We start from the raw sequence: 23,121 nt of genomic DNA on the forward strand, positions 1-23,121 counted from the left end.
GACTGATGAGCACTTGAGCAGCCTGAGTGAGAGCAGCCCCGCGGCCCACCGGGACAATGCCCGGTGTGCCAATGGTCAGTCCGGCCCTGTCTTGGGGGCCGCAGGTTAGACAGGTCTGTCCTAAAGGTTAAAGAGCCCTGTTTTTATCTACTGTTAAACTAATTTACTTGTTTTAAAGCACTTTTTGAGTAATGTTTTGAACTGGGTTGCTTGCCATGATACTGGTACTATTTTCCAGTTCTAAAATTGGACTAAAAAGCTAGTTAGCAATATGTTTTAAGGTATTTAAACTTCGAGTTCCAAAGGTTTTTGCACATTTTGTACTGTTACAGAATTAACAGCACGTTTTATTATAACTGTTACAATATTTAATTACTGTCTAGTAAAACATTTGCACTTTTTGTTACCTTTTTAAAAGTTTATTTGCATTTACTACTGTTTTGTATGTTTGAATAATTTATATATGTTAAGTTAATAAAGTTTGGAAACTATTTGCGTTTCCTATACTTTGAAGTAACGCTCTTTGATTATTCTTTATTTGGATAATTTTGATGGGACTGGCACAATTTCATGGATAATGGTCTACTGTGATATTTGGAACAATGGGGGTTCTACATAAAGAGCTATTGTGGGGCAAAGTTTTAAATGTAGTCTAATCACCATAACAATAAAGGGTCTAATTTTGATGATTGCTCCACATTTACAACTTTTTTTGCTCTTTATATACAAGTCCTCTGTGTGCTTTTATATCTGTCTTATCTATAAATAATGCACTCATTAAATGTGCTTTAAAATGCATGATTTTTTCTTTTATGAACAAGAAATTGGTGTTGTGCTGGTATGACGACACAATGCTATGGGGCTGGTATGTAATTTTTTCCAGGGCTGGTTTTAATACTCAGCAGGAAGAGGAATTGAAGTCATATGACAGCACTGAATACTGCAAAATAAAGGGTAGAAAAACTGGGTATTTTTCATTTTGAGACATAAGGCTAAACTCCGCTTACATAAATTCTCCCCTGCAATCATTAAACGTATTAGGTGGTACTTCCGCTTTGGGCTCCATTCACACCTGAGTGTATTGTTTTCAGGTGTTTTTTTTTTTTTTTTGCTTTTTTAAGGCGTTTCTTCTGGCTTTTTTTCAGGCATTTTTTTGGCCCTTTTTTCAGGTGTTTTTTGCAGGTGTTTGGAAGAGGGTATTGACATCTAACAAAAACTCTTGCAATCTGCCAAAAAAAAATCTCATGTACTTTTTTGAGCTTCAGGCATTTTGTTCAGGTGACGAAATGCTCATATGTGAACAGGGACCATTGAAATTAATAGGATTTTGCTTGTTGGGCGTTTTGAGACTTCAGAGATGAGCGTTTTACGAGCTGAAATATGCTCAGGTGTGAACAGGGTCTTAATATTTTGGTATTGTAACTAATAGGAGGTGGCACCTTTTTATCCACCCATATTTTGAATTTACCTTTGTAGCCCTGCCCCCAAGGGGGTGGCTTATTGCATGGGTATCCTCTTCACTTATTTGGCCCTGAGCCTGCTCCGACCCAACTGACACTATTTGTTCTGTCATTCTGAATGATTGAGACCACAAGTATTGCAGTGAAGAATCAGTTTACTGCTTTTGACTTTTAAATTAAACAAGAGTATACAAACAGAATCAAAGATAATGCAAATGTTACTAAAGAAGTAGATCCTGAATTCTCAACCAAGGATTTAGGTTTAGTTCAGCACTCAGGATCTAGAACACAGACCGCACATACATATGCTAATAAATGCATATGGATGCTAGAGGATTGCGTTCAGCAACAGTAAAGGCACATTGAATTTTAGTAATGTACTTAGAGAATGACCACAGATTAGAATAACTACACTTAGTAACTTAATGTAGAATAAACAATATAACAATGCTAGATTACTATCGGAGTGCACTCTGTGTACTAACGGGGGCCCCCTTTATGCTGAATTGCAAAAGTCTCCTGGAAAGTGAGGCCTCACTAGTCTTCACCGGCAAGGAAATCCCAACAATCCAAGGAAAGTAATTGTAATCCAATAAAGGTAATGATGACGAACTGTATTCCACAGAGCAATCAATCATTGTAATTCACAGAGATGTATGTAAAACAGATCCTTATGCTTCTCAACAACTAACAGCCTAGGACTGAATAGAGGGCTTGATGCCTAGTTCACCCACCTCGCACTATATGTATAACTGCAGTGTCCAGTGATTAGCTATATGTCAATATGGCCTTGTTAAAGCAAACAGTTCGGTAGTCCTGCCCTGCCTCAGCCTAGGTCTGTGATTAATGCAGATGTAGATACTGGATGTCTCTCACCCAAACCGGAACTCCGCTCTCCGCTGCGGCCAGGCCCCGCTCTGCTCAGCATCTCCTTCCGCCTGCCAGCAACCTTCCACTCAGTCACGCTACCGAGACTTCTCCACACACTCACACCGCCCGCTTCAGCTCCGGTGTTGGCCACTAGGCTTTGGCCTATTCTCCTGCGATCCGCAGTAGCTCTTCCTCTTCCTTCCAGTGCGCTGTCTTCGAGGCAAGAGAGCGAGAATCGATCCCGTCCCTCTTTATAAAGACACTCCCTGCAAGCTCCGCGTGTCCCATTGCTCCCTGGGAGAAGAGTCTCTCTCTCTTAGCAGTCTATGATCCTGGCTCCTCCCGGACTACATCTCCCATAACTCCAAAGTCACTGTCTTTGCAGAACTTTAATAACAAATAACAGTTTGAACAATGCCAGCCGTGCGACACGGCTACACCTAAAAGAATTGATGCTGTTTTGAAGGTAAAGGATGGTCACACCAAATATTGATTCAATTTGGATTTCTCTTCTGTTCATTTACATATTGTTTTGTTAATTGATTAGAAATAAAACTAATAACATTACTATTTCTGAAAGTTTTCTTAATATAGCTGCCTAAAAATGTTGCACAATACTGTAGTTAGTCTGGATGAAAAAAGAAATACATTTAAAAAACTTCATATACATTTATACACTTGAGTATGCAAGAAATATGTATACCTGACGATTCGACTGTCTGTACCTACTTTTCTTGAAAAACCTCAATAAAAATTTGGTTAAATAAAAAACTTCATATACACAATTCTAAACTCACAGTTGATCCAGAGGAAGACAAATAAAACCTCAATAAAGCATGATCAAATTTGCTCCAGTAGGGGATAAAATCTGTCTTGGTCCCCCAGGGACTGGATATTCCCTGGATCAACAGTCTGTTTTGCTGAGCCTTTCACCTGCCCTCTGGTTTTGGTACTTTGAGTCATTAATTCAGAACAGGTATTCAAATAAGAAAAATACAAGCAAAAATCAGAATTTCTGTTCTTTGCTCCAGGCATATGTGTTCAGGCTATTGACTTAAAGAATGGAAAGCAAGAGGAGCAGACAGCCAGGCAATTAGAATATGTAGAATGAGAAATCAGCAATGGCAGCCTCCCTATAGTTTTTAAGATGCCAGTAGAAATTAAAGTGTTACTAAACCCAGGAGCCTGCATTCACTATATCTGCTCTACCACAGTGCACAAAACATGGAAATGCAATTATTTTTGTACATATAAACTGCTAAATACCTTTTCTCATCAGCAGTATATAGCAGTCTGATGACTTCTATCAGTTCCTGATTAAAGCTTGTAGGAGAAGTTTTCATACTGCACCAGTGGCGTACCAATGGGGGGGGCGGGGGTGCGGCCCGCCCCGGGTGCCACTCACTGGGGGGTGTCAGCCGGTGTCCTGCCCGGTGTGTTCAGAGTCAGACAGATCCCGCAGTGTGAAGGCAGCTGCAGTGGCTGGCAGCTCCTTCAGTCCGTGCTGCTAGTGGGGGGCAGAGCCGCGGCGGGAATAAGGGGGCGGAGCCGCGGCGGGAATAAGGGGGCGGAGCTGCGGCGGGAATAAGGGGCGGAGCCTCGGCGGGAAGAAGGTGAGTGCCCATTGCAAAAGTGTGTGCTGGATAGGAGGGGGGTGGGGCTGCTGCATATAGAGGAATTCATCTTTCTCTATTCTTCCTGCAGCTTCCTGCTGAATAACTGATTCTCCTCCTCTCCCTCCTGCAGGAAGAATAGGGAAAGATCAATTCATCTATATGCAGCTGCCCCATCCCCCTCCTATACAACTTCTTTTGCTGGCCCCCCAAAGTTCTTAACCTCCTCCAGTGCTCCTAATCCCTCCCTCAGTGCTTTTAGCCCCACCCCCAGTGCACTAGACCCCCCCTGTTCTTTAGCCCCCCCCCCCCATGCTCTTCAACTCCCCACAGTGCTTTCTCCCTCCCCCCTAAGTGCTCCCCGTCCCCCCAGTGCTCTCCACCCCCCTGATTTTCCCTGCTCGCCCCCCAAGTGCTCCCTGTCCCCCCAGTGCTCTCCACCCCCCTGATTTTCCTTGCCCACCCCCCTAAGTGCTCCCTGTCCCCCCAGTGCTCTCCACCCCCCTGGTTTTCCCTGCTTACCCCCCAAGTGCTCCCTGTCCCCCCCAGTGCAATCCACCCCCTGCACCTTCCAACCAACCCTGCAATGCTTTCCAAACCCTCTTTTAATTCTCTCCAGTTCCCCCCCCCCCCACCGTGCCCTTCAGCACCTCCAGTGCTCTCTGCTTCGTCTGTGCTCTCTGGCCCCCCTAGTGCTCTTCTATCTTCTATCATGTCCTCAGCCTCTGAGCATCTACTGTATCATGTCTGCAGTCTCTGACAATCTCCTGTATCATGTCCTCAGTCTTTGACCATCTCCTGTATCATGTCCTCAGCCTCTGAGCATCTACTGTATCATGTCCTCAGTCTTTGACCATCTCCTGTATATGTCTGCAGTCTCTGATCATCTACTGTATCATGTCTGCAGTCTCTGACCATCTCCTGTATCATGTCCGCAGTCTCTGACCATCTCCTGTATCATGTCTGCAGTCTCTGACCATCTCCTGTATCATGTCTGCAGTCTCTGACCATCTCCTGTATCATGTCTGCAGTCTCTGGCCATCTTCTGTATCACGTCTGCAGTCTCTGACCATCTCCTGTATCATGTCTGCAGTCTCTGACCATCTCCTGTATCATGTCTGCAGTCTCTGACCATCTCCTGTATCATGTCTGCAGTCTCTGGCCATCTTCTGTATCACGTCTGCAGTCTCTGACCATCTCCTGTATCACGTCTGCAGTCTCTGACCATCTCCTGTATCATGTCTGCAGTCTCTGACCATCTCCTGTATCATGTCTGTAGTCTCTGACCATCTACTGTATCATGTCCTCAGTCTCTGACCATCTCCTGTTTCATGTCTGCAGTCTCTGACCATCTCCTGTATCATGTCTGCAGTCTCTGGCCATCTTCTGTATCACGTCTGCAGTCTCTGACCATCTCCTGTATCACGTCTGCAGTCTCTGACCATCTCCTGTATCATGTCTGCAGTCTCTGACCATCTCCTGTATCATGTCTGCAGTCTCTGACCATCTCCTGTATCATGTCCTCAGTCTCTGACCATCTCCTGTATCATGTCTGCAGTCTCTGGCCATCTTCTGTATCACGTCTGCAGTCTCTGACCATCTCCTGTATCACGTCTGCAGTCTCTGACCATCTCCTGTATCATGTCTGCAGTCTCTGACCATCTCCTGTATCATGTCTGTAGTCTCTGACCATCTACTGTATCATGTCCTCAGTCTCTGACCATCTCCTGTTTCATGTCTGCAGTCTCTGACCATCTCCTGTATCATGTCTGCAGTCTCTGGCCATCTTCTGTATCACGTCTGCAGTCTCTGACCATCTCCTGTATCACGTCTGCAGTCTCTGACCATCTCCTGTATCATGTCTGCAGTCTCTGACCATCTCCTGTATCATGTCTGTAGTCTCTGACCATCTACCGTATCATGTCCTCAGTCTCTGACCATCTCCTGTATCACGTCTGCAGTCTCTGACCATCTACTGTATCATGTCTGTAGTCTCTGAATATCTCCTTTAGCAAGTCTCCAATCTCTTACTCAAACTTAAACACATTGCTAATATTAGCTATCTATTTATGCTGAAGGTAGGACTGTGCAGGGGAGGCAGAGAGTGCAAAAGGGGGAACTGTGATTAGAGAGACGGAGGGCAGACTGCAAGGGGCACTGTGATGGGGGGCTGTGAAATTTGTGCAAAAAATATTCTTGAAAACATTACATTTTTTTGTGGGTGTTTTTACATTTTAAAGTCGGGGGGGGGGGGGGGGGGTGCCAGATATAGGATCCGCCCCGGGTGCCAAATGCTCTAGGTACGCCACTGTACTGCACTGAGCTGTGCTATCAGGATCCAGGACCCCTGACCCTTTGTCTGGACAGTTTTGATTGGCCCTGTGCTCATCACATGCAATCTCCTACGAGAAGAAAAAAACCTTTATCAATACACACCAAACTGAGCCTTACTCCAAAGACTCTGTCTTATCTGAACATGTTCTGGAGTCATTGAAAAAAGAGGAGGATCTGTGCATACAAAATCAAGCAACCTTTTTACATAAAGCAGAGGATTAACTCATTAGGTTCCACAGTGAGCATAACAAGCATGTTTTACTGCATTAACACACTGATTTTACTGTTGTGGGCTTAGTAACACTTTAAGAGGCATGGAGGAGCTCAGCTATGGGGAAAGATTAGAGGAACTGAATTTATTCTCTCTTGAAGAGTCTTGAGAAGAGGAGATTAAGGGGGGATATGATCAACATGTGTAAATATATAAGGGGTCCATATAATGAACTTGGTGAGTTATTCACTTAAGGCCAACACAGAGGACAAGGGGGCACTCTTTACGTCTAGAGAAAAACAGATTTCATCTCCAAATCTGGAAAGGTTTCTTCACCGTAAGGGCTGTGAAAATGTGGAATAGACTCCCTCCAGAGGTGGTTCTGCCCAGCTTACTAGATTGCTTTAAAAAGGCCTGGATTCTTTCCTGGGTGTACATAATATAAATGGGTACTAATATTTATAGGTAAAGTTGATCCAGGTAATATCCGATTGCCTCTCAGGGGATCAGGAAGGAATCTTTTCCCCTGCTGTAGCAAATTGGATCATGCCTTGCTGGGGTTTTTTTCACCTTCCTCTGGATCAATTGCGGGTATAGGATTGTGTATATGGGTATATGGGATTGATGGGATTGGTTTTTCTTTAACCACTTAAGCCCTGGATGATTTTACCCCCTTCCTGACCAGGGCCTATTTTGCGATTCGGCACTGCGTGACTTTATCGGACAATTGCGCGGTCGTGCGACGCTGTACCTAAACTAATTTGACGTCCTTTTTTTCCCACAAACAGAGCTTTCTTTTGGTGGTATTTGATCACCTGTGCGATTTTTTTGATCATGCGCTATAAACAAAAAAAGAGCGTCAATTTTGCAAAAATAACAATATTTTTCACATTTTTTATATGAAATTCCCCCCCAAAAAAATGTAAAAATCAAAATTTTTTAACATTTTAGGCCAATTTTTTTTTTACCATATGTTTGGTAAAAAAAATCGCAAAAAGCGTATTTTGATTGGTTTGCGCAAAAGTTATTGCGTTTACTAACAAAGGGAAAGATTTTTGTCATTTTTGTTGTTTTTTTTTTCAACGCGTAAAGGCGGCGATCTGCGATTTTTTTTTTTTTTTTGCGGGACTGCGACATTGCGGTGGACAGATCGGACCCTTGACTGACATTTTTTACACTTTGAGGTTACCAGTGACATTACTACAGTAATCAGTGCTATACATATGCACTGTTACTGTAATGTAAATGACACTGGCAGTGAAGGAGTTAACTTTATTGGAGAGGGAGGGGTTAAGTGTGTCCCTAGGGGCGTGTTTCTAACTGTGATTGGCTGTGGCAACTAGTGTAAGAACAGAGATCAACGGTCCTACATAGTAGAACCGTGTGATCTCCATTCTTACACAGGGAAGAATGACAGGCGGCTTTGTTTACATTAGCCGCCTGCCTTTCTTCCGGTGTAACGGAAGATCGCGAGTGCCCGGCGGACATCGGGTCCGTCAGGCACACGCGTGGGGGGGTCTGTGACCGCGCGGGAGCGCGCCTTCAGTGGCGCGCGCTCGCTCCCTAGAGTCTCACAGGCTAGCGACGTAACCCTACGTCGCTTTGCCTGTGAGGGGCTGACTGCCGACGTAAATCGTCGTGCGGCGGTCGGCAAGCGGTTAATGTTTTTTGTGTTCCATTGGTTGAGTCAGATGGTCTTTTTTTCAATCTGACTAACTATGTATCTATATATGTAACTTTAACTGAGAGCTTCCCAATGTAACTTTTTTAAGCAAAAGCAGGCAACAATTTAGTGTCTCTGCAGAGCTTTTTCTTGTTTCTTTTTTTGTTAAGCTGGCACTGAGGGTAAATGTAGTGCACCACCTGGAGGACGATGACCCAGTATGTTTTTGTATGCTTAGGAATGTGTGTGGTCACTGGTCAGTTTTGCTGCTCTCTGTTTTAAACTTTGAATTCAGTACAAGCACGTCTACTCTTAAGATGACAATACAGTAGTATCATTTTTTTTTTAATTTTGTGGTTTTAAGAATGTTGTTCAGTTTTCTAATCAGTTAACTGACGTTCGTTTACAACTGTAATGACGAGAAAATATGAAGGAGCAGGATTACTTTTTTCCCCAAAAGAGTGTATTTGGGTTTGTTTCAGTAAAGTCCATTCATTCCAAAATCAAATGTTAAAAGCAAACACAATTGTAAAGTGCTTTCAAACATTCCTCAAGTCATTGAATGTTCTGAGAATTTTCAGACTAATTTTCGTATGAATGTTTGTACAAATGTTTGCTTGAAAATCTACTAATGTATGGCCATCCTTGGAGTCCTTTCACACAGGCTTTCTGACTCGGCAGACTCTGCTTTGCTCAGCGGGGGATCGATTTGCTGATCCCCGCTGAGCAGGTGGATGACAGGTCCGTTTCCGCTCATTGTGCAGAGAAGGACTTGTCAGAGTCTCGCTCTTCTCTATGCCTGTCCGTTTTCATCCGATCCCATTCGATCCGTCCTCCAGATGGATGGAAAAGAGGGTCACCATCTGTCTGGATTTCACGGATAGGATCGGATCAGATAGCAGTGGGTGTCAGTGGAGATGTCACCGCTTACATCAGCTGCCCCATAGGAGTGCATGGAGCGTCCGATCAGGTCCGCCTGAAAAGCTGACAGGCGGACCTGATCGAAAAGCCTGTGTGAAAGGAGCCTTAGTCATCTCCAGAAAAGTGAACTGCTGTTTTGCGGAAGATGGCTATTTGACACAATAAAAGCTTTTTTTTAAAATGTACTCTCTAAAGCATTCATAAGCCATTTAGATTGATGCCTGTCCACAAAGGAACTTGTAGGTCAAAATCTCTTCCCCAGTTATAAAGGCTCACATGTACAAAGACCATTTTTGGGTAGAAACCAATTAACCTACCAGTAAGTTTGTGGGCTTTGGCAGTAAATTAGCATAAATGCAAAAAAAAAACACTAAGCGTGGAATTTATAATTGATGATATAGGCAAAAGTTTGCAGTCCAGGGGATTTTTATATAAAAAAAAAACTTTGAATACACTGCTCCAAATTTGTATAAATAATGGCATAAATTGCTATATTTTTATAATAAATTAGGGATGCACTGAAATGAAAATTCTGGGCCGAAACCGAAAATGCAGGATGCCCTTGGCCGAAAACCGAAACCGAAAATGACTTTTTCCCAAAAATGTTTTAAAATAGATACACCAAAAACAGGTAGCGACGTACACCTGTCGCTGCCACCCTGTCACAGTATATGTACTGTGATGGGTTGGCAAGGGGTTCATTTAATTACCAATGGTATTTGTATTATGCAGCATGAGGGGGTTAATGTATTGTCACTGCTGGTCACTCATCTATTAGTGACCGACCATTGGCAGTTAATTAACCTCTTTGTGTTGCATTAGTGCAATCAGTATCAGTGTTAATTACCACTAGTTGCACTGATACTGGTTGCACTAATGCAGCACAAAGGGGTTAATTAACTGCCACTGGTCGGTCACTAATGCATCTGTGACTAGCAGTGGCAATACATTAACCCCCTCATGCTGCATAATACTAATACCATTGGTGAGCTGCCTCAGCTCTCCCCCCACTGCCTCAGCATCCCCCTCGGCAGTACACCCAACCCCCCTCTGGCTCAGCATCCTTCCCCATCCCAATGATTCAATCTCCTTACTGTCACTCTGCTGAGTGCTCCTCCGGTGTCCTCCATTCAAACGAAGCGCCTCTGGCCTGCGCCCCGCCTCCCGGTGATGTCACTACTACGATCTGTGTATGAATGAAGTGACACACCGGGCGGGAGGGCGGGCGAGCGGCCGCTAATAGATATAACTATGTGAGCCTTCACTTCCCTGTCAGCGTGACTGTGTGTGAATGAACTGACCTGACACCGGGCGGGGGGGCGGGGGGAGCGGCCGCTAATAACTATAACTATGTGAGCCTTCACTTCCCTGTCAGCAGGACGATGAGCATGAATGAACTGACCTGACACCGGGCGGGGGGGGGGCGGGGGGAGCAGCCGCTAATAACTATAACTATGTGAGCCTTCACTTCCCTGTCAGCGGAGATACATGCCTGACAGGGAAGTGAAGGCTCACATAGTTATAGTTATTAGCGGCCGCTCCCCCCGCCCGGTGTCAGGTCAGTTCATTCACACACAGTCCCGCTGACAGTGAAGTGAAGTCTCACATAGTTATTAGCGGCCGCTCCCCCTGCCCCCCCCCCCCCCGCCCGGTGTCAGGTCAGTTCATTCACACACAGTCCCGCTGAGAGTGAAGTGAAGGCTCACATAGTTATATCTATTAGCGGCCGCTCGCCTGCCCTCCCGCCCGGTATGTCACTTCATTCATACACACATCGCAGTAGTAGGGACGTCTTTGAGAGGCGGGCGGCCGGCCAGAGGCGGGACTTTTAAAACCTGCGCTGCACCCACCTCCTTCCTCACGGCGGCCATTAATTTCGGCATTGTTAACGCATTATCGGCCGAAATGGGAAAGGCCCATTTTCGGCCGATAATTTCGGTGGCCGAAATTTCGGTGCATCCCTAATAATAATATTATTATACAGGATTTATACAGTTTGCACAACACTTTACAACATGAGGGCAGACAATACAGTTACAATACAGGAGGAATCAGAGGGCCCTGCTCATTAGAGCTTACAATCTAGAAGGGAGGGTCAAGTGAAACAAAAGGTAATAACTGAGGGATAAGCTAAGAGAGAAAGATAAGCTGAAGGGAGAAAATAAAAAGACAGTTGTTAGGTGTGGGTAGGATAGGCTTCTCTGAAGAGGAGGGTTTTCATGGATCGTCTAAAAGCTAATAGAGTAGGAGATAGTCGGGCAGATTGGGGTAAGGAGTTCCATAGGATTTGAGAGGCTCTGGACAAGTCCTGGAGACCAGCATGTCAGGAGGTGATAAGGGAGTTAGGGAGCAGGAGGCCTTGAGAGGAACGAAGAGAATGATTAGGTAGGTATTTTGAGACTAGGCTAGTGATGTAGCTGGGGGCTAAGTTGTGGATGACTTTGTATAATGTTGTTAGTATTTAGAATTTATTTAATTGGGTGAGCGGAAGCCAGTGGAGGGATTGACAGAGAGGAGTAGCAGACATTGAGTGATTGGTAATGTGGATGAGTCTGGCAGCAGCCCTCATGATGGAGTGAAGGGGGGCATAGCCTATGTAAAGGTAAGCCAATGAGAAGTGAGTTGCAGTAGTCGAGGAAAGAGATGACCAGGGAGTGAATTAAGAGCTTTGTTGTGTCATTGGTGAGAAAGGGGCGTATTTTGGAGATGTTAAAGAGGTTGAGGCGTTAAAATTTTGACAGTGATTGGACGTGGGGCATGAAGGACAGTTCAGAGTCCAGGACTACACCTAGGACCTTGGCATGCAGGGATAGAGTTATAGTTGTGCAATCGATTTTGACAGAGAGATCAGGGGAAGGGCATAGGTCGGAGAAAACAAGGTCAAGGATTTTGCCTTCAGAGTGAGTAGAAGCATGTATTTACTGCTTGAGATCAGGGGAAGGGCATAGGTCGAAGAAGACAAGGTCAAGGATATTGCCTTCAGAGTGAGTAGAAGCATGTATTTACTGCTTCAGGTCAAAGGAGGAGGTTAGACTGAGAAGTTTGGAAGTGGCAGGAGTGTCAGTATTAATAGGGATATTGAAGTCACCGAGAATGATTGTGGGGATTTCAGAAGAAGGGTAGTCAGGTAGAGAAGTCGTCAAGAAAGGTTGATACCGGTCCAGAGGTCTGATAGATCACAGCTATCCTTAGAGAAACTGGAGAGAAAAGACAAATGCAGCGTGCCTCAAATGAGGAGAGTGACAGAGAGGGAGATGGGTAAAGTACCTGAAGTGCTATGTTGGGCTTGAAGGATTCTGACACCCCCTCCCTTGCGTCCACTGGGTCTGGGGGAGTGAGTTAAGAGAAGAACACCACAGGATAGGGCAGCAGAAGACGCAGTGTTGGATTCATGAAGCCAGGTTTCGGTAATGGCGAGTAGATTAAATGAGTTAACGATAAAGAGATCATGGAAAGAGGTGAGTTTGTTACAGACAGAGCGGGCATTCCAAAGGGCACAAATGAAAGGTAGTCTGGTCTTGGGAAGAAAAGAAATGGGAACTAAATTGTGTTGATTGTGGCTGCTGCTAGATGGTGCAGAGTAATGGGTGCGTTGAGTACAGTTAAATGATGGAGGCCCTGGGTTTGGGGATATATCTCCAGAGGTTAAGAGAAGCAGAAGGTTGAGGGAAGTAATTTGAGAGTGCGATTTATATGAAGGGACATACAGTACCTGCAGATTTTTTTGTGCATGTGGATTTACAAATAGCTAAAAGTTGGTGAGCGCAGTAATAAGGAGAGGACAGAAGTGAGTAGGGCTGACTTCCCTTTCATTTTTTTTCTTTGATTTTCGGGTGTCTTTGAATTCAGCCCTCTGTAGGTTGATAATTCTCATTTCCATCAAACAATGTGGCAGCTTTTCGTTCCTAACACATTATCCAGTCCATATCAGTATACAGTATCTCGTAAAAGTGTGTACACCCCTCACATTTTTGTAAATAATTTATTAATTATTTATTTTTATTAATAATTTATTTATTTTCATGTAATAGCACTGAAGAAATGACACTTTGCTACGATGTAAAGTAGTGATTGTACAGCTTGTATAACAGTGTAAATTTGCTGTCCCCTCAAAATAACTCAACACACAGCCATTATTGTCTAAACCGCTGGCAACAAAAGTGAGTACACCCCTAAGTGAAAATGTCCAAATTGGGACCATCTAGCCATTTTTCCTCCCCGGTGTTATGTGACTTGTTAGTGTTACAAGGTCCCAGGTGTGAATGGGGAGCAGATGTGCAAAATTTGGTGTTATCGCTCTCACTCTCTCATATTGGTCACTGGAAGTTCAACATGGCATCTCATGGCAAAGAACTCTCTGAGAATCTGAAAAAAAAAGAATTGTTGCTCTACATAAAGATGGCCTAGGCTATAAGAAGATTGGCAAGACCCTGAAACTGAGCTGCAGCACAGTGGCCAGGACCATACAGTGGTTTAACAGGACAGGTTCTACTCAGAACAGGCCTCGCCATGGTCGACCAAAAAAGTTGAGTGCACATGCTCAGCGTTATTTTCAGAGGTTATCTTTGGGAAATAGACGTATAAGTGCTGCCAGCATTGCTGCAGAGGTTGAAGGACTGGGGGGTCAGCCTGTCAGTGCTCAGACCATACGCCTCTCTCTGCATCAAATTTGTCTGCATGGCTGTTGTCCCCCGAAGGAAGCCTCTTCTATAGATGATGCACACAGACTAAGGACATGGATTACTGGAACCATGTCCTGTGATCTGATGAGACCAAGAAAAAATTATTTGGTTCATGTGTCAAGCGTGTGTGGCGTCAACCAGGTGAGGAGTACAAAGAAAAGTGTGTCTTATCTACATTAAAGCATGGTGGTAGGAGTGTCGTGGTCTGGGGGCTGCATGAGTGCTGCAGGCACTGGGGAACTGCAGTTCATTGAGAGAACCATGAATGCCAACATCTACTGTGACATACTGAAGCAGAGCATGATCCCCCTTCCTTCGGAGACTGGGCCGCAGGGCAGTATTACAACATGATAAAGACCCTAAACACACCTCCAAGATGACCACTGCCTTGCTAAAGAAGCTGAGGGTAAAGGTGATGGACTGGCCAAGCATGTCTCCAGGCCTAAACCCTATTGATAAGAAAATGAAAAACACACACTCGCCCGCGCTTCTAAAAATAAATGCAATACAGCAGCTGTAGCGCTTAGAAGTAAAATAGCTTAAGAGTCTAAAAAGTCCCATATAATCCTGACTGGAAAAAGACTTGACCACCTCGTGTGTAATTCAGAGAATGTGAGATAAGCATCTGCCACCACCACAGTAAAAACACACTGCCTCTTACCACATCGGATGGATCATTGCTTCCACAATGATCAAATGGCACAGTCGGTGATTTAGAGGATCACACAGCCTCAAGGACCAATTAATAGAATATCCAACCAGCAGGTCAAGGTCCAAAATAGGATACATACAAATCCAAAAAGATCAATAGAAAAAACTCATGGTGTAGTAATTTCAAAAAGCACTTTAATGAAAGGTAAAAGTTACACTTACCACAATGACAGAAATAAGGCGCTTGTAGTATTCAAACAGACAGCGCTAAAAGTGAGATGATGGCCGTCCCCTGATGACGTCTACGTGAAGAAACGCGTAGGGAGGAGCTGGCTCTGCATGCACGTCGTTCAACCCCGAAGGTTGGCCATCATCTCGTATTGTTTCGCTGTCTGTTTGAATACTACAAGCGCCTAATTTCTGTCATTGTGGTGAGTGTAACTTTTACCTTTCATTAAAGTGTTTTTTGAAGTTACTTCACCATGATTTTTTTCTATTGATCTTTTTGGATTTGTATGTATCCTATTTCGGACCTTGACCTGCTGCTTGGCTATTCTATTAACCGGTCCCTGAGGCTGTGTGTTCCTCGAAATCACCGAATGTGCCATTTGATCATTGTTGAAGCGTCGATCCATCCGATGTGGTAAGAGGCAGTGTGTTTTTACTGTGGTGGTGGCGGATGTTTATCTCCCACTCCCTGAATTGCACACCGACAACACTGAAGAAATGACACTTTTACTACAATGTAAAATAGTGAGTGTACAGCTTGTATAACAGTGAAATTTTGCTGTAAATTTGCTGTCCCCTCAGAATACCTCAACACACAGCCATTTATGTCTAAACTGCTGGCAACAAAAATGAGTACACCCCTAAGTGAAAATGTCCAAATTGGGTCCAAAGTGTGAATATTTTGTGTGGCCACCATTATTTTCCGGCACTGCCTTAACCCTCTTGGGCATGAAGTTCACCAGAGCTTCACGGGTTGCCACTGGAGTCCTCTTCCACTCCTCCAAAAAAATCCATTGCTCATTAATATTTAACAAAAAAAAATGCACACAATATTTATTAATTACAAAGAAATGCATTTATAAAAGAGCCACACACATTGAAAAGCTTTGTAGTCATATGTTTTTCCAAAGAACTGACAAAATAGACAAAACATAGAATTTGGGGTTTTCAATTACCTGTGGAAGACTTAGATGGGTTCCTTGTTCCCTGTCTGGTAGGAGGCTCCATTGAAAGAAATGGGAGCCTGACAGCGCCTGCAGCTATACGTAGCACTTTGCACGCAATTTCTCATGCAACGATTACCTGTAGGTGATGGGTCCTGGACAAGACACCAATGCAGAACAGTTTTCAATCACAATATTTAAACTGTTATGACAACAGTTACAATGATCTTTACACATTCAAGATTGGTGCAGTTTGTGCACAGATATGTGCATTTAGATTTGCCACATGGCTGTGCTAAATTTAGCACAGAAACTACGCAACCAGCTCTAAATTTTGCACAAATAGCAACATTTCACTTTCTGGTGCAGCTGTCACACCTGCACATCATAAGTCATACGGAAGCATTTTATGTTACAACCAGTCTACATCATAGCTCCCAACTGTCCCTGATTTTGAGGGACTGTCCCTGATTTGGAACAAAATTCCTCTGTCCCTTTTTCCTCCTCACTTGTCCCTCATTTTGGTCTGATATATATACAGTAGTTGTATATAAAATTAGCTTTTTATTTTTCAAGTGCTAAACCTTTTGTCCAATATCTGAATGGCTGCATTTGTACGTTTCTAAAGCCAGTATAAAGGAATAGTAGTGCTTAAAAAAGCACTTGTGGGTTTAACCACTTAAGCCCCAGAAGATTTTACCCCTTTCCTGACCAGACCCTATTTTGCGATTCGGCACTGAGTGACTTTAACGGACAATTGCGCGGTCGTGCGACGCTGTACCTAAACGAATTTGACGTCCTTTTTTTCCCACAAACAGAGCTTTTTTTTGGTGGTATTTGATCAGCTGTGCGATTTTTTGATCATGCGCTATAAACAAAAAAAGAGCGTAAATTTTGAAAAAATAACAATATTTTTCACATTTTTTTATATGAAATTCCCCCCAAAAAAAATGTAAAAATCAAAATTTTTTAACATTTTTAGCCAATGTGTTTTCTGCTACATATGTTTGGTAAAAAAAATCGCAATAAGCGTATTTTGATTGGTTTGCGCAAAAGTTATTGCGTTTACTAACTAAGGGAAAGATTTTTGTCATTTTTGTTGTTTTTTTTTTTTTAACCCCCTCCCATCCGTGCTACAGCCTATATACGGCTGCAGCGCGGACTTGAATTTTCGGGAGGCCGTTTTTAAATGGCCTCTAGTGACACGCCCCCCCGCGCGCTCCCGCGAGCGCGCATCGGGGAGAATCTGTGTCGGCCGTGTCCCTTGGACACGGCCGATCACAGATCGTGGTGAATGGCCAATCACAGCGGCCATTCACCACGTGATCAAGCCGTCCAATGAGAGATGATCTCATATGTAAACATATGAGATCATCTCTCATCGCCGGCGCTCCTTCCTCACACAGAGCCTGCAGTGTGAGGAAGGAGGGGGAGCCGACAGCCGCTGGGGACACAGACAAATGTAATCAGGGCACTGATCACCAGTGCCCTGATTACTGAAGGTAAAAAAACCACACACATTGCCCCCCCATCAGTGCCCACAGTGCCCGCCATCAGTGCCCCCATCAATGCCCACAATCAGTGCCCATAGTGCTGCCAGTCAGTGCCCATCAGTGCCTGCTCATCTAGGCACTGATGAGCACTGACTGGCAGCACTATGGGCACTGAGTGTGGGCACTGATGGTGCCGCCCATCAGTGCTCATCAGTGCCACCCGTCAGTGTCCATCAGTGCCATCCGCCAGTGCCCATCAGTGCCGCCTATCAGTGCCCATCAGTGCCGCCCCTCAGTGCCGCCTCTCAGTGCCCAGCAGTGCCACCTCTCAGTGCCCAGCAGTGCCACCTCTCAGTGCCCAGCAGTGCCGCCTATCAGTGCCGCCTATCAGTGCCGCCTCATCAGTGCCCATAAGTGCCACCTCATCAGTGCCCATAAGTGCCACCTCATCAGTGCCCATCAGTGCAGCCTATCAGTGCCCATCAGTGCCGCCTCATCAGCGCACATCAGTGAGGGAGAAAAATTTATTTTCAAAATTTACTCGCAGAAAATAAGAAAAACTTTTTTTTTTTTTCAAAATTTTCTGTCTTTTTTCTTTTTTTTTGTAAAAAATAAAAAACCCAGAGATGATTAAATACCACCAAAAGAAAGCTCTGTTTGTGTGAAAAAAATGATAAAAATTTCATATGGGTACAGTGTAGCATGACCGCGCAATTGTCATTCAAAGTGTGCGAGCGCACAGTTTGCGGGACTGTGACATTGCGGCGGACAGTTTGGACCCTTGACTGACATTTGACACTTTTGGGGGTACCAGTGACATTACTACAGTAATCAGTGCTATACATATGCACTGTTACTGTAAAAATGACACTGGCAGGGAAGAGGTTAACTTTATTGGAGAAGGAGGGGTTAAGTGTGTCCCTAGGGGCGTGTTTCTAACTGTGCAGGGATGTGGCTTTTCATATAACAGCAGAGATCAACGGTCCTACATAGCAGGACCGTTTGATCTCTGCTGTTACACAAGGGAGAATGACAGGCGGCTGTGTTTTACATTAGCCGCCTGCCTTTCTCCCTCTGTAACTGACGATCGCTAGTGACCGGCGGACCCGATGTCACTCGCGCGGAGGTGTCCGTGAACGAGCGGGGGCGGGAGCGCGCCTCCGGCGGCGCACGCTCGTCCCCTATTGGCTCACAGGCTTGTGACGTACTGGTATGTCACTTTGCCTGCAGGGGGCTGACCGCTGCAGTATATATACTTGCGGCGGTCGGCAAGTGGTTAACTAATCATTTTTTTTTATTTTTTTGGTATAATTCTCCTATAAGGGGGCATGGCAGGGGGCATGGCAGGGGGCATGTCTTGTGCCTACATTCTTTTGCTAATAGGTGTCCCTCATTCCCATCTTAAAAAGTTGGGAGGTATGCCATGATTCTGCTTGGAAATAAACCCAGGACCACTGTAAAAATGCTAGCCACCTAACCACATGAGTATGTCAGCTTGGACATAGGAGGCAGTAAAAAGTGTCAGTGTGCCCGGTCTATACTCCCTGTTGCTCTATTTATTTTGCTGTTGTCATCTCTTGTGGTTATGTGTGGTTATATATGTGCGTTTGTTGGTGTATATGTGTGTTTGTGCCTTGCGTGTCTCTCTCTGCTGTTCTGTGTATCTTTTTTGTGAATCTGTATCTGTCAGCCTGTGTCTGCTTCCTGCCCCCTCCCTTTCGCACTATTCTGGAAGTCATGTGATTTCTCCGATGTTTACTTGTAATCAGCCCCCCCTTTACCTGTGTTCTTCATATGCAGCTAGGCTGTATGCAAGACATATGAATCATAGTACTCTAGCACTGTATGTGTATAGTAACAAACGGAAAAGTAAACCAAAAGTAAATGTCTTTAGTCTCACGAGAAAAAAAACAAAAAAAAACAGAATCATGGCAATCTGTTTTAGGGCTTATTCACGTTATTAATTTATTTACATTATTACATTATTAACATCTAAAACGCAATGTTTAGATGTGTACAGCGTAAAGCTTTGTGTGCATCTAAACACAGCACTTTGGGGTATACACATAGCTGTGTGTAGAAACTAAAATGTGCACCACATTAAGAAGCGTCCAGGGCCTTCCATATCTGCAGATTTTACACGTGTAGCAGAATTCCCAGCCATTTTGCTGGATATGGTTCCGCCAGGGTTACCGCTAGCAACAGCAGCACAGTCAGGCATATTCTCCAAGTGTGAGCACTGAGACAAGAATCAGTCCAGTACAGTGCCATCTTAAGAGCCTTATAGGCCCCCGGGCAATGCAGTGCACTGGGGCCCCGCCTACACAAACACACATGAGAATAAAAATGCTAATTATCGATAAGGCGATATTTATTGGTAGATCTACGTTGACCGAGCACGGGAAGCTCCCGCCCTCAGTCGGCAGCGGGGAGGCAGCAGGTAAGGTGGCTCTGATTGCCGCCTGACACTCACGATCGTTCCCCCCTGAGAGAGCAGTACGGTCGGCTGTTGTAAACTGCCAGTGTCATTATTACAGTGCATACTTTTAGTGCTGATTACTGTAGCAATGTCACTGGTACCCCCAAAAGTGTCAAAAATGTCAGTTAGGGGTCCGATATGTCCGCTGCAATGTCGAAGTCCCGCAAAAAATCGCAGATCACCGACATTACTTGTAAAAAAAAAAAACAATAAAAAATGACATAAATCTTTCCCGTAGTTAGTAGACGTGATAACTTTTGCGCAAACCAATCAAAATACGCTTTTTTTTTTTTTTTTAAACCTTTTATTGAAAATTTTTATAGGCATACAGGTAGGGTTACGTTGAATGCATATACAAAAAGTAGAGAAAACCGAAATACAGTTCAAACAAACCTCAGTAATTCTAACAATAACATGAGACTAGCGGCACACAGTCAATAACAAAGAACCTATTGAAGCGTACAAGGGAGTAAAGGCACATGAGCTAGTCCAGGAAGTTAAGGCAGTATGAGCCATAGAGAGGGCGTTTGAGTAACAAGATGGACTCGAACTTAGGGGGAATGTGTGCCCTAAAGGCAGAAGGCACTGTGGGATCCCTTGGCCGCATTAGAGAGAGAAGCGGCCATGCGATGGAAACTTAGAAGGCCCCCGGGTATACGAACGGGGGGCAGACACCCCCCAAGGGGAACACACTGTGTCCGCGACCCCCGAACGAGCTCCCGAGGGGGCTATGAGAGTACCATATTCGGAGATAGAGGGAGAAAGCAGAGGGAAATGAGGGAGGGGGCGGAAGAATAGGAGGAATAGTAGGTGCTTGTGGACTACCAGGTCGTCCACAATCTTACAAGGGATGGGGGGAGAAATCAGGGGGTAGAACAAGAGGGATGGGAAGGTGACTACGAGACAGGAACATGAGGGGCAGGCAAGGAGGAGAGGAAAAAGCGAGGGGAAGAAGAGAAAGAGAAGAGGAAAGAAAGAAAAAAAAAAGAGGGGGGGGTATAAAAACGGAAGAACCCATCACATCCGTGATTGAAAGAGGGAGAACGCTACCGGTTAGCCTGGCGCGCCTAGTAGTTTGCTATATTCAGAAGAAAGGGAGAAATGCAGCCACGTGGCCCAGGTGGTGTAAAACTTGTCAGGGAATCATGAGCTTGATGAGTCAGGTCTTCAAATACGCTTTTTTTTTTTACCAAAAATATGTATGAGAAAACTTATTGGCCTAAAACGTTAAAAAAAATTTTTGAGAAGGTCATATAGCAGAATGTTAGAAATATTGTTTTCTTTTTTTCAGAATTGTGGCTCTTTTTTTGTTTATAGCGCAAAAAATAAAAATCGCACAGGGGATCAAATACCACCAAAAGAAAGCTCTATTTGTGGGGGAAAAAAGGACATCAATATTATTTGGGTACAGCGTCGCACAAGCGTGCAATTGACCGTTAAATTAACGCAGTGCCGAATTGCAGAATAGGACCTGGTCATTAAGGGGGCAAATCCTTCCGGTCCAGAAGTGGTTAAACTAGCAACAAAAATAACATGGATACAACATATTCATGACTGCAAGTACCTTCAAACTTTTATTCTGTGCCTAGAAGCCCCCAACCCAAGGTTTTCTATTATTCAAATTATGTAAATTGGTTGCTGTTCCTCCCGCACAATATGACAACATTGAAATTAGTATTCAAGATGGTTAAAAACACAATTATGAACTGAAAGTCTTTTCAGCTAATGAAAGCTGAAAGGCCTTGCTCATGTAGACCAGGAATGAAGAGAGAGAGAGAGGGAGACAGTGGGAGAGAGAGGGAGGGGGAGAGAGAGAGAGAGAGGGAGAGAGAGGGAGAGAAAAAAAAATTCAAGCAGCAGTCTGATTACCTTCCACAGCGGCCGCACGCAGCGCATGAAGGGAGAAGGTGGGTGGAGCCATTCTAGGCACGGAGGAGGACAAGGAGGATCCTCCTCCACACTGTGCATGCTGGATCCTCTCCTCGGGATGTCACTGGTTGGTTGCTAGATGCCAGTCGGCTGGCCATCCTAGCAACCACTGCAGAGTTACAGACTAAAGCAGCCGGCGCCCGGGGGGCCAGGGCTAGACCACCAGGTAAATTAAACTGGGGGGGACAGTTCTGGGTAAATTGCCACCCTGCGTGGGGCCCCTTGGCAAGCGGGGCCCCCGGGCAACTGCCGGGTGTGCCCATTTGGAAAGATGGCCCTGGTCCAGTATCTTTGACTTTTCAGGTTTATTGAGAACTTGGATGGGAGAAGTGATGAGTGGAATACTCTTCTGGCTCAACCATGCACAATAATAGGGGGACATCTGAAAAAATGCCTGCTGATGCTGACTTGACGCTGACTTGACGCTCGCTGAATGTCAGTCAACGCCGGTTGGCGCTAATGAACAACGGCGCGTCTGTGTCGTTTTTATATGGCGGTCCAGTCTGCTTCGCCTGTGGGTTTGGCATTGTTGGCATTTGAATTCTTTGTTTATGCAGTCCTTGTTACTGATTGTACTAACTCCCGATTGCTGCTCTTTCTTGGTTTCCGGGTACAATTCTGAGTACCTGGTGTACCTGAGAGTTCCTTGGTCATACTGGTGGTTTAGCCTTGCAGTGCAGTACTGCTTATGCTGCTATGTTCAGGAGCTGGCCACGTGGTCGTTACCTCTCCGGAGGTGGGAAGCAGATTTGGGTTTGGTTCATAGTTTGGGAGGGTCCGCAGGTTGGGCAGCGTGTTCTTGAAACAAGGGGTTAAACAGTTGGTGGTTCATTATTGGGCATTATGGTTCTGGGAGCTTTCAGTGTCAGCCTTTCCTTGCAAATTGGCGGATTTTTGTTTCCTTTCTTTCATTTGTTTCCGATGCTGGGTCGATGGGACAGGAAAAGGATTTTAATTTTGGGCAAAGGGGGACCGGGCTCCGGTGGTTGTGGGCCTTCTAGGCGAGGCCTGTGTCATTTTATTTATTTGTTAATTTCCCTGATCTTTGTCAGTGTGTTGGTTTCCGCATTTACAGACTGACGAGTTGGGGTTGTGGGGTTGTGAGTGTAGTTAGTGGGTGAGTGCCTCTTCTGTCCACACGGTTTGGGCTGTTGCCTGCTCTTAGTAGTAGGATATGGCACTCTCCTTCTTCATTAGGACATTTGGTGCTGTCTCAATCACACTTTGTATGGCTTATTGATTTTGGTTTTCGCACCTTAGGGTGTGTTTAAGGGCATCGGCTGAGGGTGTTTTGGGGTTCTCCTGTGTTTGTTCACCCTCACTTGTTTCTTGTTTCACCTGAGTATGTCTATGCCTTGTTTGGCTTGCGTGTTTTGTTTTACTGTTTGTCTCTCCTCTTCGTGCATCCCTGGGGTGATAAGTCTGGGTTCCTTACTGGTGCTTCCTACTGGATCTATAGCGGGGGCACTCCTATGTGTAGTAGGGTGTGCTGGGTTTCAGTCGCCCGGCATATCGGAAGGTGACTGGGCATTCCCAGTGGGAGAATACACTGCAATTGATTGGGACGCCTGGCTTAGGTTGGGTTGGGTCTTTGCCATGGTCGAGTGTTATCCTCGATTGGATTGGACCCCTTAGTGTGGCAG

This window comes from Pelophylax lessonae (genome assembly GCF_965119305.1).
Source record: "Pelophylax lessonae genome assembly, chromosome: 11".
Lineage (NCBI taxonomy): Eukaryota > Metazoa > Chordata > Amphibia > Anura > Ranidae > Pelophylax > Pelophylax lessonae.